Raw genomic sequence first — 17,286 nt, 5'->3', positions numbered from 1 at the left:
GGACCACTTACATAGATGTTAGATTTATATGACACAGTTGTAATTTTGATTAATAATCTATGTTTAATATTTATATTTTTTCTAAAACTTAGTTTCGAATTTCTATTTAAAATGTTATGGGAATCTTTATTATAATTTAGATAGATATGTAATTTTTCTTTCGTATTTAATTTTTCTCCTTCTCTTCCAATATCTAAAATTTCCATGTTCATTTCAACATTTGTGTAGTATTTGTGCATGGCAATAAAAACATTTAACAAAGGTTTAGTTTACTTTTTATTTTACTAAAAAATTTTGTCTTTTGAAAATCTTCAAAGTAAAATAATAAAGAATCCAATATAGAATATGAAAACTATTTGAAAAATTACATAATTATTAATTTTGCTCTTGTTTATTCAAACCTATTTTCTAAACTTGGCCCCTTTAATTTAACTAGGCGGAGGTAGATTATATCAAATCTGTCCTTGGTGACGCCATAGAAGGAAAGACCTTCTTATGAAGGCCAATTCTCGTGGATAGAAGACGGTAATTCTTACCCTGGATGCCAGAGATGCAGCAAAACTTCTCGCCGAGGACCACATCAAGATTGGGTGGGTCAGGTGACGCGTACTCAAAAAGCTCACAGCCTTTACGTGTCTTAAATGCCAGAGATTTGATCGTGTAGGCAAACTGTGCACCAGCGGTCCTGACTGGACGGTGGTCAGGAGAACGAGGACAGTACCTGCACAGCCACTGAGTCTTGCGTCCTGTGTTCAGAACCGCCAACAGTTTAAGAGAAACTAAAAGAGTTTTTCGCTTGAGTATGCAGAGGAGAAAAACAGCAAACGATCTGCTGTACCGGTTTGCCTGTGAGCCTATGACGCTATGACGTCTTACTTCTAAGTGAGCAATATCACAACCTTCGACCAAGGCAGTGGTTCTCGGATCCTTCTGGCACTGCGGCAATCTGGATTCTTGATCTAGGAAAGTTACCTGTCCTGGTAACCGGAAAGGTTAACGGTTTCGATTGGGTGAGGAGCGGGGGTTTCAACTTCTCCTGCTACCTTACATAACATCAATCCATCGCGGATATTTATCGGATTATCGATTGTCTTGAGGAGGAGATCAGGAACATTGCCGACAGGGTCATTGTTTGCGGTAACTTTAATACCAGAGCGGTCGGGACTGCAAATTCTCAACAAGGGCGGCGTTTCCACCATCGGTAGTCCAGGGTATGGAGAGACGAACCCGGACACCTCCTTCCGGCAGCGACAACCAGGCCATTATTTTTAAGGTCCTTAAAGATCAAGACGTTTGGTCATCATGGGAGCGCAGAAGACCAGGCCACAGGGACTACGACTCTAATCTCGCCGTGTGAGCAGTCTGTGACCGGAGTCTCTCGTCGACGAAGAAAGAAACCAGTGTATTGGTGGATGCCTGAAATCGCGGAAGTCAGAAAGATATGTATTGGTCTCTTGAAAGCTGCGCAGTGGTCCAGGAACCGACCCGATGTAAATGCCAGATTGGCGTCTAGGCGTGAACTTCGTGGAGCTAAAAACAGGTCGTAAGATCAGGTGTTGGAAACAGCTATATCAGGATGTCAACAATGACCTGGAGGATGGTCTACAAAACTTTAACCCGAAAGCTAGCTATCCACTCTCCACACCACAATCATGGAACTACAAGCTATGTCCGCTGTCGTCAAAAAGCTGTTTCAGTCTCAACCAGTGTTACCAGTTCGGGAGTTCGGAGATATTGGTGCTTCCCCAGCCTGTCGGAGGTAAATCCAAGACTTCCCCTGGACCTGTTCAATGCGTTTTTAGCAAAAGGTGTGTTATACTCTGCATGAAAAATTGCCCGCCTAGACGTGGTCGCTAAGGCTAAGCCTGCACAAGGAATTTCTTCTTCATTTCGCTCCTCTATGTATGCTTGACACAGTAGGGAAGGTGATGGAGGAGCTCATTCGAGTCAGACTGACCGAGGCATTCGTCTCTGCGGTGATTCACGGTTTGTGATCCGGACACTCTACCATCGACGCTACCCAAGAGGTAGTGCAGGCAGTGCGGAGGGAGGAGGACCACAACCACTGTCGCGCCTCGAGCTCCTACTCGTCACACTTGATGTGATAAACGCTTTTAATTCTGCTAGGTAGAGCGACATGCTATAGGCGATAGAGCACATGTTCCACGTTCATATTTATTTGCTGAGAATCATCAAGTCGTACTTGACTGATCGCATTCTACTTTATGATACGATAGTCAGCTGCGAGTCTTCGTCACTTTTGGTCTTGAACATGGTTCGATTCTTGGACCTGGTCTCTTGAATATTTGTTATGATAGCTTGCTGAGACTCGAGATGCCAAACGAGGGCCTCTTCGTTGGCTATTCCGTCGATGTTGCCGTAGATCGCATCGAGAAACGTTGAGCAGGCGGCACTCAAACTCGGCTCGGTTACGCCATAGTCAACGAGTGGATGCAGTCTCATGGTTTGTCTCTAACGATCAACAGGACAGATATAGTGCTCCCACCGTGTTCCCCCTGCGAATTGGCAACGTCCAACTGGAGACCAAGCTTGCTGCCAAGTACCTCTCGGACGACTGACAGCAAACTTTGGGTCCAGCGCAATGCGGAAAAGGCTGTAACAGCCCTGGGCAGGCTGAAACCCAACGTTGGTTACCCGCTTCCTTGCAGACGCCACTTGATGTCATTAGTTTAATCAGTCCCTCTGACGCCAGCTCGGCTTGCGTGTTCTGTCCTGACATTGCAGACACTACGCAGAACACGTTTTTAGAATGTGACAGGTGGCGTGCGAGGTCGGCTTCCCTCTCAGCAGTTTTATGTAGAAAATAATCATATCGTAGACTCCCTAACAATTTTTTCGCTTTCCCATTTTTGAACATCAACCCTTCTCGTACTTTAAAACTTCTAAATTGAGGAAAGGTATTGGAGAACCACAACCATGCATTTAAAGTTTTACCTATTTATAAAACGTCTGTTATACTGCGTGTTATAATTTGTGTTGTCATAAGTGTAAGAATTAACCTCTGTGTTTAAAAATGTACAGTTTAGATTATTGCATGTCTATCATTTAGTTTACCAGCATGAGACATATTTTATGTATTGTAGTGTGTTAAGTTTTATAAGAGTATGTACTTCTATTTAATTTATGGGGAAAATTACCTTTCCATTTTTTATTTTAAGGTACAATTTCATAACTACTGAAGAAGACATAAGTACTATTATTTTTATATGAATTAATAAATGTCCACTGTGTATTCGAACAAAAAGTGGGAATAAATGTAAACTTTATAAGACTATTAATAATATGTTAACACTAAACCATGAAACACATAGATTTTCAATGAAATAAAATACAAATGACTACACATATAAATTACTTACCATGTGATCGTTTTATCTTTTCTTTATCATATTATCTGTTAAGCAGTAAAACTTAGCTCCGAAAAGCATTGCTGAATTATGCATTGGTTTGACTTTAAAACGGAAGAGAGTGTGAGTTGTAATAGTCTCTCCAGACTCAGTTGTTTCCTTTATCATGCTTTTCGTATTTGTGTTTAAAGCTCAAATTGTACGTATATTGTCCCATTTTATTTTTATGCCACCATTGAAATGTAAGGGTACAAAATATGAGTTTTAGTGTGACTTTTGCATCATATATCGATTATCAATGACAAATTAGATGACATTGAGTAGTAAAGTATGCCTGTAGAGTATTGCTACCACGATAAATAGACACCATACCAAAGTGTCCTATATAGGTATCAGTAGGATCATTTGGGTTAAATCAATGTACCTCTCTCTTGTGTATATATGAACATACTCAAAATGTTAGCTACATAATCCATGCCACAAGGATATTTATAACCCACTAACAGTTACTCATGTATTTACACGAATTTCCTATTGTAAAACGTGGGCATTGTGGGCATACTTCATAGTTTACCCCTAGGGCACAAGATAAAGATATGCATCAGATTTCATATCTCTAGCTTTCATGGTTTTTGCTGGACTTTGTTAAATCTGCCGGACAGTTACGACATATCTTTATGTTATGCCGTAATGTCGCTTTTTAACTTTCAAGCAAAGATCAATTCGTGTTTTATAAACAGCCTGTAACTATTTTATGTATGCATGTAATGAAGGAAAAATATATCACTTTTATATTGCCATATAAATGTATATTTAACGTATAACATTTAAATGTTTAGTAGAACACCGAACGCCCTGATCTCTGGCACGTGAAGCCTCATTCCATTCTTTGAGACATTAGCACGATAGAAATCTCAGACATATTGAAACCTGGGTCTTATGGGGAGGAAAGGGGTAGTATAGTTTGCTGGCTCAGTCAAGCAGCAATAGACGGGTTCTTTGTTCTTTGCGCATTTTTTCAACACATGTGTAAAATCATTGACAATGTCTTGAGATGGAAAAAGTTTGAGACAGCTAGAGTAAGTAACAGTCTCCTCTCCCGTATATAACTACGTTTCCAACACATGTGTAAAATCATTGATAATGTCTTGAGATGGAAAAAGTTTGAGACAGCTAGAGTAAGTAACAGTTCCTCTCCCGTATATAACTACGTTTCCAACACATGTGTAAAATCTTGATAAAAATGTCTTGAGATGGAAAAAGTTTGATACAGCTAGAGTAAGTAAAAGTCTCCTCTCCCGTATATATCCACGTTTCAAACACATGTGTAAAATCATTGACAATGTCTTGAGATGGAAAAAGTTTGAGACAGCTAGAGTAAGTAACAGTCTCCTCTCCCGTATATAACTACGTTTCCAACACATGTGTAAAATCATTGATAATGTCTTGAGATGGAAACAGTTTAAGACACCAAGAGTAAGTAACAGTCTCCTCTCCCGTATATAACCACGTTTCAAACACATGTGTAAAATCATTGACAATGTCTTGAGATGGAAAAAGTTTGAAGACAGCTAGAGTAAGTAACAGTCTCCTCTCCCGTATATAACTACGTTTCCAACACATGTGTAAAATCATTGACAATGTCTTGAGATGGAAACAGTTTAAGACACCTAGAGTAAGTAACAGTCTCCTCTCCCGTATATAACCACGTTTCAAACACATGTGTAAAATCATTGACAATGTCTTGAGATGGAAAAAGTTTGAGACAGCTAGAGTAAGTAACAGTCTCCTCTCCCGTATATAACTACGTTTCCAACACATGTGTAAAATCATTGATAATGCTTGAGATGGAAACAGTTTAAGACACCTAGAGTAAGTAACAGTCTCCTCTCCCGTATATAACTACGTTTCCAACACATGTGTAAAATCATTGACAATGTCTTGAGATGGAAAAAGTTTGATACAGCTAGAGTAAGTAACAGTCTCCTCTCCCGTATATAACCACGTTTCAAACACATGTGTAAAATCATTGACAATGTCTTGAGATGGAAAAAGTTTGATACAGCTAGAGTAAGTAACAGTCTCCTCTCCCGTATATAACTACGTTTCCAACACATGTGTAAAATCATTGATAATGTCTTGAGATGGAAACAGTTTAAGACAGCTAGAGTAAGTAACAGTCTCCTCTCCCGTATATAACCACGTTTCAAACACATGTGTAAAATCATTGACAATGTCTTGAGATGGAAAAAGTTTGATACAGCTAGAGTAAGTAACAGTCTCCTCTCCCGTATATATAACTACGTTTCCAACACATGTGTAAAATCATTGATAATGTCTTGAGATGGAAACAGTTTAAGACAGCTAGAGTAAGTAACAGTCTCCTCTCCCGTATGTAACCACGTTTCCAGTTAATGCTGCCAAGTCATGAGCGGCATCATACTACTCATGACAGTTCAAGGCTTTTTATCGATGTGGAAGTGAACTGCGTACAACACAAGTCATCGCACACATTTTCTAAAAGTTAACATTGTACTCGGTGGTGCCAAATTGAACTAACCTGCATTCTCACCCACGACGATAAAGTTTTTATAATTAACGCTCCAGCCGAGTGCTGTAGTTTCAGCAGAATACGTTATATGTAGATCGCTTTGTTTATAGAGTCCGGAGCAGATAATGTTCATCAGGCGTCACGGTTACTGCTGTCGGCAATGTTCAAGGGGCATATTGATCATTAGTATTGTTGAAACCGTGGCCTATATAACTATGTTTTTTGCATAACTTCAAAACCCTTTTGTAGTTTTTGTATTCTTGGTTGTGTAGACATCAAACACAATTAAAACATCCTTCCACAAAGGATAACAGCTTGTATTGCTTGATTGATTTATTCTGGTTCCAAATGTTTATATTTTTATGGACTTGACACTAAATTTGTGTTTGTTTCTAAATTGCATGTCGCAGTGACTTTTAAATACTCTAGTTTTTTATGTAACGTTATCGGATAATCCACAAAATATGAAAGAGAAAAGTGTAGGTCACTAAACGCACGTTGAAGATAGATTCATTAGTATTTTGTCACAAAATAAAATACACTATAATACAAAAGGAACAATGCACTGTGTGGTTTGTCCATTTAATAAAAGATCGATTAACTTAAACATAAAGAATAATGTTATAAAATATCTATAATACTTTCAGAGAATATCAAAGCTATAAATGGACGACCAAAACACTTAGTTTGTAATTTTTGTATGCCAAAAGTAAACTAAGGTAAACATGCTCTGAGTTTAATTGTACTCGGGAGCATTACAGTTTTGTAGAAAGAAAGAGTGAATTCACATTTTCTGTTAGTATCGAGGGCGTTTTAACGTAACTGTAGACTTGCATTAAGTAGATTATAATATAATCTAATGTATTTAACTATATTATGTGAAATAGGTTTAGCTATAAAACCTATTTAGTCTACTGCACTGAATGAATATTATTATACATGACTCAACGGTCAGATGTTTAACCATCATGATGTTTGCATTCTCTAAAAATCCTCCATACTTCATTTTGTTTAAAGTTTGAATATACACATAGAGTCTACTATATTATTAATTGCTAAACTTGAGTTTTGTTTAAACAATGTTTTATTTAATCATTAAACCTATATATGGTTATTTAGGTTAGTTTCTATATGTAACATTTTGCGTTTAATATAAATTAAATCCATAACTAACTGTAGGAAAAGGAATGCCCAATGTTGGACATGTGGACAGATAGCAAGAGCTGGTTCGTTAGTGAATTGTATATGCCAGTACCTAGGTGAGCTGAGTGGGCGATTCAAACTCTCCTCCCCAAGGACAAACTCAATCAGACCAGTCATACGAGTAATAAACAGTGACATTTGCATCAAAATCTTAATATTTACAAGCAATTTAATATTTTTTTTCTTATTTAAAGTAAAAATAAGGAAAGTTCATCTTGTATTACTTATGTAGATAAGGATGAACGCGCGTTTCACAAGTCATACTCAGATTGGTTCCCAATTTCGTACATGTGATAAATTCAAGTTGTACCTTTTGGAGCTTAAAAATAGTCCTGGTTTGATCAGGTGCAGTTTCACTATCTAATCATGGGTTTCAAAAACTAATTGAATTTAGTACTTTAATACTTGAAAGTTTTTATACAGCATAGTATGACATTGCATTCATACACCGAATATCAAACACAGCCTGTTATTAAATCATACTATGTCAGAAATTGCGCAAAAAACTTAAATTAAAAAATAAATTATTGGCTCTAGTATCGTATTCGGTGAAGTAATGCAGGCGATTCTGTGTGCTGCCATAAGGCAAACTGCAATAGTTTGGTATTATAATATGTAATAACTGTACAGATGGAACCCACTTGACTGAGAATATGTGATCCTTATTAATTAGGATATGGTGTTATATTAGGCGGCCTTAAGCAGTAAATCTCTTAAAAAATATTTTATCGTGTAGCGTCCTTCCTCTTACATTATTCCTAAGTAATGTGTGAATTTAACTTGTAAAGTGAATAAATAAAAATCTAAAAACAAAAAACAAGACAAAATTTCATGTAAAGACGTCTTGAAATTCTTCGTAAACGAGATAAGGCTAATGAAAGATTTCTCTCAAATTTGTAGCCTTATCTCGCTAGCGAATCATTTCCAGACATATGTTAATAAAAATGTTTATTTTTTACAGGTATAAAATCACCTGTTAAAAAGCTTTCCTTTCCACCCTGTATAATTGACCTAAAACCTTAGTCCTTTAGCTGTTAAGTTTTGTAAATTATTAAAAGAATTCAAATATAACAAACCAAAACATCTGTTGACGAGTCGTTTATTAATTACAATTCACCCATTGCATCATTTACATTACTAACAACATGTAAACAATGCTGGGTAAGAAACAATAGCAGCAAACGAAACATGAACTAACCGGACCGTTACATGAATGCCTATTTCACATAGCATTGCCAATCTGCGGCTATTGTCGTATGTGGTGACCGTAACGCGAATAGTTACACCGATGGCCCAGCTGTTCAAAGGTTTATATATGTGGCGTGACTGGAATTTCTATTTCCTAAAACGTTACTGTACCGTAAAATATTGCCAACCTTATAGGATCGGCGTATCAATAGTTAGTAGATGCACTCATAGGTATATAAATTAATTATTACAGTTGTCTTCGCTTGTATTACAAACTAGCATGTATCCTAGTCCGTATCCTAGTCCGTATCCTAGTCCGTATCCTAGTCCGTATCCTAGTCCGTATCCTAGTCCGTATCCTAGTCCGTATCCTAGTCCGTATCCTAGTCCGTATCCTAGTCCGTATCCTAGTCCGTATCCTAGTCCGTATCCTAGTCCGTATCCTAGTCCGTATCCTAGTCCGTATCCTAGTCCGTATCCTAGTCCGTATCCTAGTCCGTATCCGAGTCCGTATCCTAGTCCGTATCCGAGTGTCCGCGTGTAATTTCGTAGTACTTGCACTTGTATGAGCACTTCTGGTTCGTTTGCCTTTACTGTTACCACGGTGAATAAAATACATGACAAGTGTATATCTGTGGCCATTGCAATTTAATTTACTCTTAGTTTTGTTCCATACTTGATTTTGCATTGTTTCCCAATCAAGTAAATAAATATCACATATTAGAGAACCCTACTTATGTGAAATATTAAATAAGATGGGTATTATTTTAGTATTTAGATTAATAGCAAAAGTCAGATAGTAACATGGTCTTTTAGATTTAATACTTAATATTTGATAAGAATGTGCAGTTAAAAGTACATTAGCAATGACACTAAGCGTTTTTTATTCTATAAAGGTTCTAAAGTATTGTTAATATTTAAAAAAATTTAGAGCTGGATGTACATCAATTCTCAAAAAATCAGTTCAGTGAATTTTCAGTTAGCATAGTTCTTGCCCACTGCCTCAAAGGGAGTCTTTGGAGTTAATTTCTGTCCATTCTATATTTTAGGACATTTTCTAAGGAAGATTAATACTTACCTGATCGCGAAAAATTATAGTTATCCCTTTGGTAATGTACTCACTGTAAAGCTTAAAAATCCAAAACAATATGCAATATTTACACGGAATAGTTGATTACAATAGACATACTCTTTTAATTAATATTTATTACCTTTAAAAGAGACCAAGATGGGATTTTTTGCTAGTTTAAAGTCCAGTGGGGCATAGTCCGGAGGGACTTTCGAATTAAGAAACCTTATTATTGTTCTTAGGGATCGTAAGAATGTTCATGTAAAATTTCAGTACAATCTCTTAAGTAGTTAGAGCGTTATAAGAAAAAAACAAAGCCACTTTCACGTGAAAAATATTATTAGGATTGTAGTATGAAATTATGTAGCATATGATAATTTACATCATACATAAATGGCAAGCTTACAAGCGGGTTATTGTCTGTACGTTATGATTCATATATGAGGAGTTAAATATTTAATTCCAGTATTTAACTCAGCAGTGCGTGTGACTCATGGCCGCAGCCAATAGCAGTTTGATTACCATAGCAAATAACATGCTACTCGTAGAGGGCTATATATAACCATTATCACATGATATGATCTCTATTTATGTTTTTCTCCTGAGACATGTAAAATTTCATTAATTTTTAATTTCTTACAACTAGACTACGCTTTCAAGGTAGCCACTGATTTAATAACATTTTAGTAAATAATTGTACTTACTTGTGTAAGTACCACTGATTTCCAATTTCCTAAAATCCTTGCGCACAAAGCTGAAAACTGCGCCCAAACGAATGATTGTTTACGTTTAATGTTAGAAGTTTGTTTTTGACGATGGAAGGATTATGGATGAAACAGGATCTTTCTGGAAATTTGCCATCGTTCAGTGATACAAAAAATCAGTAACACTACGGTTCGAGATCTGTTATCTGATCTCTTCTTCAGGTAACTAACTAACCTAACACATAATTGCAAACAAATCATACCAGAGTGTTGTGACTAGCGTAAGTCAGGAATCACAACCACCATGTTGTGTGTCAACTTTACTACCTTTAAAACGTGCCCTTAACAAAAAACTAAACATAACACTAATCATTACAACTGAACTACAGAGCACAGGTCACAACGGGTCTGCACTCGCGATCAAATTTATAGTCGTTGTACATTTATACTCAAATCGATGTAGTTCAGTTTCTGTAAATCAATAACAGAATGGCAGACCATGATGAGGTCTATGTTCGAGGATGGCTACAGCCTCTGCCGTGCGTCGGTTAGCTTGGCCCACCTCTACTGAATGAGGAAGGACAGATGTTAGACTATAAATACATCGAACACTCTACAAGATATAACACAATAGGCTGTTTACAATCTGCGCTTCGATAGTGGATGGATTATTGCCCTAAGAATCTGCTATCCTATCTTCTGAGGTCTATGTTCGAGGATGGCTACAGCCTCTGCCGTGCGTCGGTTAGCTTGGCCCACCTCTACTGAATGAGGAAGGACAGATGTTAGACTATAAATACATCGAACACTCTACAAGATATAACACAATAGGCTGTTTACAATCTGCGCTTCGATAGTGGATGGATTATTGCCCTAAGAATCTGCTATCCTATCTTCTGAGGTCTATGTTCGAGGATGGCTACAGCCTCTGCCGTGCGTCGGTTAGCTTGGCCCACCTCTACTGAATGAGGAAGGACAGATGTTAGACTCTAAATACATCGAACACTCTACAAGATATAACATAATAGGCTGTTTACAATCTGCGCTTCGATAGTGGATGGATTATTGCCCTAAGAATCTGCTATCATAGCGGTCGCTTTGACTTGAGCAACTAGAACAATGATATAGTTTAAACAGTTCTTAGGTAAAAAGAAATACTGGTAATGCAAAAACTTTTTGTAGCTAAATTTAATATTAATGTAATTATATCTTTAAAATTCAATTCATGTTGAGGAAACGGTTTAGTTGTTTATTATTTAAAGAAAATTTTATTATTTAAAGTTGGCACAGTTCTGAATAACATAACTTGTCGAAACCCACTTACACGAGCTTATTTATCATTGGAAATATATTTTACGAACATTCAAGTATTTTTCTGTATTACAGGTATAGGCTACCTTCGTTGAAGTATCCACGAATAGTAATTCGATTTTAAAATAATTTAAAATGTCATGGTTTAATAAGGAAACCAGATGGTGAACTACACCATTATCAGATGCAACGTGATTGCGTGATGGCGGGGTGGAATATTTGAACGGAACTGCAGGGGGGAGCCATCATAGCTACTGCATAATTTAGCACTCTTTGTGATTGGCCGGCATGGGCTCTATCTGTAATCCGGTAATGTGGTGTATAAAAGTGTAAATATTGCAGGTACAGACGGAAAATATTCCCTTTGCTCGTTGAAAAAAAGTAGTAACCAATCAAAATAATTTGAAATATACAATTAGTTGTATAGTGTAAAAACCTTATATTTGTATTTATTATCTGTTTATGCTATAAATTACTCGACAATTATTGCTCAGTATAAAACATTAATTTGGCATTTATAATTTTCTTCTTTTTGCCACATTTTTATATACAAACAACTTTTACATACGAAAATTGGCTTATAAAAGATAAATTATTAACTTCATAGTTTATTACTATGCAGGGTTCAGATATATACAGTGCGAGTTAAATGTTTTGATACACTCTGATTAGTTTTTGGTGGATAAAATGCAGGGATGGAGGAGGGTTACCTTTCAAGGAAATAGAAGTGAAAATTTTAGTCACTGTTACAGCTTTGCCCAATTTCCAAAAATGGGATTTGGGATGAGTTTACTCAAAATTTTTATATGTAAAGACCCATTAGGCGACTGGTAACTAGAGCTTTCTATCTCAATCCAGTACAAAAGAGCGGCTCATTGAAACTATTAAGTTGAAAACAAGGAAACTCTGGACATGACTGTAGGATACAAAAAAGAATCATTTTGGGGAACATTAAATGTTTTTAAATTTAAAGTTACAGTAGCAATATTAATTAAAATTACGTTAAGCAATACAACTGCCATAAGTTACTAAACTGTGATTAGATGTCCAAACTGCTGTACCATGACATTTTGACAATGTACAAATCTGTTGAAACTTGAAACACCACGCTGAATGAAACTTAATTCACGCACGATTTTTTGAATTCCCGCTAATACTCTGTCTCTAAGGTCTGTAATACACTGGGAGTTTGTAAAGCGGAGGTAGATCTGGCGATCTTGGTGGCCTCTCGATTGTTCCTCTTCTGCCTATCCAGCGACTTGGAAAAATATTCTTTAAATACGCGCGGATATGTAGGACATAATGTGCAGGTGCTTCGTCCTGCCTGAACCAAACTTCACTACAGTTGTTGCTTGCTACTTGGATAGATGGATAAGACCAATTTTTTAATATTTTCTGGTATACCTCTGCGTTTAGGTTTCATAAAGAAAAAAAGGGCCCAACAAACTGATCCCTCAAAATTCCAAGCCAAACGTATAATTTTTGAAGCGTGCTAGGTATGTTACTCTCTCATCCAATGAGGGTTAACATCAGCCCAATAACGAGTATTGTGTCTGTTAACGTTACCGTTTAACATGAAATTTGCGTAATCTGAGAAAACAATTTTGTTTAATATAATTTTGTTATGATCAATGTTCCGCATCATTTCACAAAATTCTTCGTTAGGTTCATAATACGTTCACTTAATCACAATGTAAAATATCACAAAATATCAGCCCAATAACGAGTATTGTGTCTGTTAACGTTACCGTTTAACATGAAAGTTGCGTAATCTGAGAAAACAATGTTGTTTAATATAATTTTGTTATTATCAATGTTCCGCATCATTTCACAAAATACGTTCACTTAAACACAATGTAAATATCACAAAAACACGTTTTAACTTGGTTAATTCCAACCAAAATAGAACATGATACTAGACTTCCTCAAAACTGATAAGATAAGGGAAGCCTGCCACGCAGCAGATAATAACTGTAAAACAGGTTTGAGTTTGTAAGGAAAGTGGTTGTCTATTAATGTTGTTTACCTTCTGAATGTGGATGTTCATGTTTTGCCTCAATTAATTTTTAATTAATTTCAATGAGCTGCTATTGTGTACTGGATTGAGAAAGCTCTAGTTTCCACTGTTCTTCTTCTTTTATCAAGACCTTTCAAGTAGTGTTTTACATTGCTTAAATAAAATTTTGAGCCGCCCCCCAAAATCCCAATCTGGGGAAATGAGCAAAGCTGTGCAGTGACTATAAATATCTCTTCTATTTCAAAGAAAGCTGTACCGAATTCCATCCCTCCATCTTTATTCACCAAAAACTAATGAGAGTGTGTCCATATTTGTAACTCATACTTTATACGTTCACCTTGAATAATAGATAAATGTCATATTTAAACAATAGTAGAATAAAATCTTTAATTTAATGGGTGAATATTCTGCAATTCCCCAGTAGCTGATATCCTCTCACCTATAGAGCTAACATTTTGTGGAAAATTCAATTTCTACTATCCCTACATCGATATTAGAAATGGTAAACAATGATATATTGGAAGTATTAAAGTGTGTCGAGGGAGTAACTTTCTCACATTAGTCTCCACATAATACGAAATTAAATAAACACATGGAAAAACTTAATTTTAAGTCTATATAGTAATTTATATATAAAGCACTTCCTCCACTGGGACTCGAACCCGGATCACTCAATTGCTGAGCACATTATTACTACTCCACAGAGCATTTTCATTTTATAATGATTTTTATTAGTTTTGACTGTTTCTATCTCACATAAATCAGACGAGTTTTATTATTTATTCAATTTGCACCAACGACAGTATGCTAAATTTACTTCAATTTATTTGGTTTACAAATATTACTTGCTGTTTATAAATTGTTAGAATTTGCTTGAAAGTATACAGACGTCTATGTCAATTTTCATAAGTACTTACTTATAACCGTGACTGTTAACGTGGCGATGCAGTAGATAGAAATATCGTGTTAACAAAACTCTGTTTACTAGAAGACTACAAACTACGACTAAAAATGTATTGTAAAACGCACACGATTAATTTACTATCGTTATTTTTACAACTTTAATCCTTTACGAGTACATTGTAACTATTGAACGACTTATTTATTAAATATCACGCACATGGACGTAAAATTAACAGATACTGAATATAACACACTTTACAGAAATTACGTGGTTTTGATCATTTCAATGTTGAGGAAGACAATAAATTAAGACCACAACAAGTTGTAGCACTTGTATAAGGGATATCCCTCGCCGGTATCAGGTCACGTCAACTAACGACATGAGTGCCACATATGTTGCAGCTCTAGGTGTGCTATCTCCATCATTTATATTAGAATCTCTACGAAATGTTTACAGTTTGACCTCGTGTGCCGTTGTAGTTGATAGATTTTATAAATTCATGTATTTCATTGGGTTGCCTAATTATATATCTAGCTATATATTATAATAATGAAGTAATACTTAAGTGATCTTAACAAAGTGCAACATATTCTCACTTTTAAATAACGGAGGCAAATAGAGATATAGATATTTTGGCATAATTTGTAAAGAATAAAACTACACGGATGTCCGAGTATTTTAAATGCAGGTACTAAAATGGTGTCCAAAATGGTATCTCTGAGATGGATATATAGCTTAATCTCAATATCCTACGTATAGCCGAATCTATTAGTAAAATGTTGATTATGTATTATAAGCCTTAAAGTCTGGTTTTAAAAAGCTTACATAATTTATAAATAAAGACAAAGTATCAAACTAATGGCTGAAAACAAACTGCAAAATATATATTCAGGTAAAATTAAAACTTCCTTTGCATTTCTTGAAACCTTCATCTACGTATGTATTTACTAAAATATCTTAAGTTTTTTTTATTTTAAAGTACAATTGATTATAATCATTCAATAGCATTACAGTGTCGTGCAACGATATTTATAGAACATATCTCCACGGTATATTTAAAATTATAATATGTAAAAAACATTTACTAAGTAATGCATAGTAATGAAAAGTGCCAAACACCTTAAACAGGGCAAATCAGAATAATTGTTTTGAAACTTAAATATAATAATTTTCAACATTGGCATTCGTTTTTAAGCTTATGAGCTCAAAAATATGAATCTAAAACATTGGGAAAGATATTTATAAAATATCGTTAGTAGGTACAGCACATTCGAATACTGACTCATATGGAATAATTCACAACACGGATCAATACTTGAGCCTACCATTCATATTGTACCTCACGTGGACTGACTAATCAGGGCCCTATAAAAGATCAATGAGAGCTAAACTTTTCTACAGGTTAAATAAACTGTACAGTGGACACTACGTAATTTGATTTCAATAGCTCTAAAAAAGTTTTGTGAGATTATAGTGTTATAATTTTAAATATAATTATAATTAACCTTTCCGCATGTTCCCTAGAATGGTTCAATCACTTCTCATTTGGGCCTTGGGTTCAGCAAAAGCCGAATTGACGCTACCATCTGGACAACCCCATGGATATTTAATATTTATCAATATATCACACACATGTCGATATATTAGTGTTAAAGGGTTGATAGAAATGTTAGGTTATTTAAAACGATGACTTTTGGAGTAGGTGGAGCTCCCTTAGAGTTAAAGGCTACTGATAGCTTAAACATGAGGAATGACTTGCCTCATATCCGATTTGACCGGAAGAAGTTGGAACAACAAAGTCTGTCCATCTTCCAAGGTCACCTCTGAAGTAAAGCGTGCTGTCCAATTTCTCTTCTTTCCAGGTTCTCGACAGGAGGTGGCCACTACACCCAACCTTACCTACGCTTAGTATCCTATAAATCCGAAACAAAGTGGTATAAATTCTTCTAGGAATAAGTATGTCTTAAGTGAAAGGAAACCCCAAACACAATCACGGCATTTCTGAAGTCAATTTTAGTATACAATTCTGAGGATCTATTTTATAATATACTTAATATTTGCTAGTAATTAATCTAGGATTTATTTTACATAAGTTAAAATAAGAGTTGTTTTGTGCACTTTTACTGTAAATAACGTAACAAGAGATAAATTGAGTTTTCCAGGTGGATAGAGTCTCAAAGCTCTATATTTGTTGAACAACACAGCTGATCTGAAGTCCTGGCCCTGTGTGTGACGTCACAGCTGATGTGTGCATGTCATGTTGTACAGTCACCACAGAGTTTCCTGATTCACCGGTTCCAAGCTTAGAATAACTGATCTGGAAACTGCTGGAAATGTATGCCGAGGTTTTTTTACTATATGTCCAGAATTCCTAAAAAAATTATGAATGATTGTTTTAATGAACATTTTTGTTGAAAGTGTGTTTATTTTATCCATTATTTTACGCCAGTAAAATATTAAAGATCAATAACATTAGCCTAGTGTTTTTATCCATATTTTTGAGCCTATGTTTGAACTTTATCACTTTTAAATGCTAATCTTATACGTAATACTTTTTTGCTTTTGAAAAGCAGATGAACATTATTTTTTCTACTATTAATATCAGTATACTAAAAAATATACTAAATTATATTAAATATTATATTTATATATACTGATATTTTAGCAAATATAATTGGATATTCATACAACTATAATATTAAAATGTCTTGAATGACTGCTGATTATTATACTAACACATCTGGAATGTACTAATATTCGTAAAACATATGTATAAACGCGATTTAGGGTAAATATGTTATTATTCATATAGTTAAACCACACGACAAAGTTTCTATAGTAAAAATTTAAACAAGGTAAGTAATAATTAAAAAAAATAACATTCATTATAACCATTGTATTAAATTTGAATAATATTTCCTTAATGCAATGAAATCTACTAGCCTTAATATTTATTATAAATTTCAAAACA

The sequence above is a fragment of the Homalodisca vitripennis genome, chromosome 1 (assembly GCF_021130785.1).
Source record: "Homalodisca vitripennis isolate AUS2020 chromosome 1, UT_GWSS_2.1, whole genome shotgun sequence".
Classification (NCBI taxonomy): domain Eukaryota; kingdom Metazoa; phylum Arthropoda; class Insecta; order Hemiptera; family Cicadellidae; genus Homalodisca; species Homalodisca vitripennis.
This window is presented reverse-complemented; position numbering follows the sequence as displayed.